Raw genomic sequence first — 3,133 nt, forward strand, 5'->3', positions numbered from 1 at the left:
GTGTGTGTGTGTGTGTGTGTGTGTGTGTGTGTGTGTGTGTGTGTGTGCAGCCTGTACCTCTGGCAATGAGAGCACAGGTCAGCTTGCTGTCATCTCTCAGAACAGGAACCAGACAGAGCTTGGAGTGGAGCTGGAGCCAGGCTATATAGCTCATAATGCCTGCCTTTCAGCAGACACTTCCTCTAGTTAGGCTAACCATCCAACAGATTCTATACTGTCCTCAAACTGCCACCAGCCAAGGACCAAGTGTTTGAACGCAGGAGCCTATGGGGGGACATTTCACGTTCAAGCCATTACCTGGGGTGACTAGGTAAGTGCTCTGGCTTTAGCTTGTAGAAGGCGCATGAGTTCCTTCATCTTGGGACAGGAAATCTACATTTATCTTTTGCTTTAAACATGATCTTGTGTAGTATACAAACTGGGCTGGGAACAGTTATCAGAAGCTGGGGCCCCTGGATGCAGAGATTGGGTCATGCTAGAGGGGAAGTGTGGTCCTGGGCAGGGGAACTTGACAGAAATGGTCTGAGAAGTAGGAGCAAAGTGTCAACCTGAGGGGTTCCCTGGGGGCAGGATGGGCACAATGTTCCCCAAAGGGACACCTTCTTGTACACTCATTAGCTCTTAGCGCAAGCTTTCTCTCCACTTTGAGCTAACAGCTGAAGCCTGTCAGCTAAGCACTCTCCCTGTAGCTGAACAGAGGATCTTTGGGCGGGCTGTGAGGGGCACCTCTCTCAGTCCCATCTCCCCTCACCAGCAGTAGCTTCCTAAGAGGAATGTTCACTGTGTAGAGGAGAGCCCTGGCCCTGCTCCGCTGGCCTCATGGAGGAATGACCTTACCCCAGTGTCCCTGCCTGGGCCCACTCTGTTCTGGTCTTTCTTTCTGTGGATCCTCTATGGTGAAGATGTGGGTGAGATTCCACCTTTATTCTCTCTGGCACCTTCAGTTTGCAGAAGTCAGTTCAGTATTCAACCTGAGATTAGCAACAGTAATGACTGAGGCAGGCACCTGCAATCAGGGTGAGTGCACCCTGACCACTGTAGCACCCCAAGTGTGGTTGGGTAGTCCAACTGGCTGCTGCCATCCAGAGGTGCTGCTGAGTTTCCTGTAAATGAGTGAACATGAGGTGCTCATAGAGTCCAAAGCGGGTATTGATCCCCTGGGTTTATAAGTAGTTGTGAGTTACCTGAGGTGGGTACTAGGAACCAAACCTTGGATCTTCTGCAAGAGTAGCAAGTGATCTTAACTACTGAGCCACCTCGACAGCCCCCTTTGGTTTAAATTTGTTAGTCACTTTGAGCACATTTCTACATATTTGTGGTATATATTGACTGTTAGGATATTTTGAGAGTGTTTAGCCCTTGGGTCATTTTCACCTCAGGCAGTTTCTTGCTGTGGCAGCTTATGTGACACAATTCTTGGGGCAACATGAACAAATGTCTGTTCACCCCAGATAAGGAACCAACAACAGCCCAAAGTATTGATATTACCAAAGTCTAACTTGAAAGTGGAGCCTAGTGACTCTTGGTCTGTTTCAGGGACTTCCTAAAGTTTCTGAGTTGTTTACTTGCTGAGTCTTGCTGAGCCTTCTCTGCAGGATCAAAGGTTTCATCTCCCTTTAGAACATCCAGGATCTCTGTAAGCTTCTTGCTGAGATGGGATGATTTATCTAGGAGTAAATTGCTGTGGTTCTTTATGTACTTTGGATATTTTGAGCATAAACCTCTTAACAGACGTACAGTTTGCAACTAAGCCTCTCTATCTCACAGCGAATTTTTTCACTTTACTGTTTGCAGAAGATTTCTAGTTTAATATCAGTGTGTGTGTGTGTGTGTCTGTGTGTGTGTCTGTGTGTCTGTGTGTGTTTACATCAAGGTTTTTAAACAAAGATATGGTCTATTTTAAAATTTTTTCCTTCATTTAACATTTAGCTTATTTTCCTCATTTACTCTGAGGTATACCTTCCAGAAAGCATGTGTCTCCTTCATTCTCTTGACTGATTGCTTTGTAATTCAAAGTACAACTGTGTCTAGACCCATTTCTCTTCTCTCCGCTAATAGACCTCTATGTCATTACCCATGTTTATGGTCATATGTAACACTTCATTGTATGTATATATTTTAAATTTCAGTTAGAAACTTTTTAAATATGCAGGGTAGTAGAAAAAAGCTTAGCAGACACTCAGCTAGATGTACTCTCTAGAGATCGTAAATGTTGATAATTTCTCATGTCTGTCAAAGCCAGGATGTGAACAAGGAAAGCAGAGGTCCCTTGTTCCCAAGGTCCAGAGCTTGAAGCTGTGGTCTTTCTGTGGACATGTCTCATGCTTATATAACTGAGGTATTAATAAAAACCTATAAGAGTTGGTATGTGATTTTTATATACTTGAACAAATGATGTATAATGATATGTTTTCTTTCTTTCTCTCTTTCTTTCCTTTCCCTTTTCTTTCTTTGTTTTTGCTATATGTGGCTGGGCTTTATGTGAAAATTTTTTTATTTCTCTGGGATAAACTCCTATGACTGCATATTCTGCTTTTTGTGTGTCCGTGCATATGTGTAGGTTAGACTTATATATGTAAGAAAGCTGCCAAGCTACTTTTGGTTGTAGTTAGGCATTCCATCTTATATCTATCCCACCTGTGACATATGAGGGCTGATTTTGTCTGTGTCCAGCCAGACTTTGATATTGTCATTCTTAGAACAAAGCCACTTTACTAAGTATAAAGTGATACTGCATTGTGGTATTAATATACATTTTACTAGTGGTGGAAAAATGTTGAATACCTTTCAAAACGATCTTACCTTCCAAATGCACATCTTCTGTGTTAAAATGTTGGTTCATTTTTTACCCATATTCTAATTGGGCTCTCTTTTAAATCTGTCTTTTAAAAATGTATGTGTGTATACAATGTCTGTTTGTATCTATTCATGCATAGGTGTGGGTGTATGGGTCCCACTGTGCATGTATGGAGGTCACAAAACAATCTTAGATTGTTTGTCCTCACTTCCTGCCTTGTTTACCACAGTATAAACCAGGCTATGTGGCCTGAGAGCTTCTGGAGTTACCCTGTCTCAGCCTCTTATAACACCCACTGCATGCTGGGATACAGATGCAGGCTGCCCCCACTGCATG

General features: G+C 43.0%; 1 protein-coding gene across 2 annotated transcripts in view; it reads left to right on the forward strand.

Annotated features, from left to right (window-relative positions):
• Positions 1–3,133, forward strand: part of Kcnh1 (potassium voltage-gated channel subfamily H member 1) — a 304,488-nt gene that overhangs the window by 55,291 nt on the left and 246,064 nt on the right. The window lies entirely within an intron of this gene.

The sequence above is a fragment of the Grammomys surdaster genome, unplaced genomic scaffold, assembly GCF_004785775.1.
Source record: "Grammomys surdaster isolate TR1022 unplaced genomic scaffold, NIH_TR_1.0 130, whole genome shotgun sequence".
NCBI classification, from domain to species: Eukaryota; Metazoa; Chordata; class Mammalia; order Rodentia; family Muridae; genus Grammomys; species Grammomys surdaster.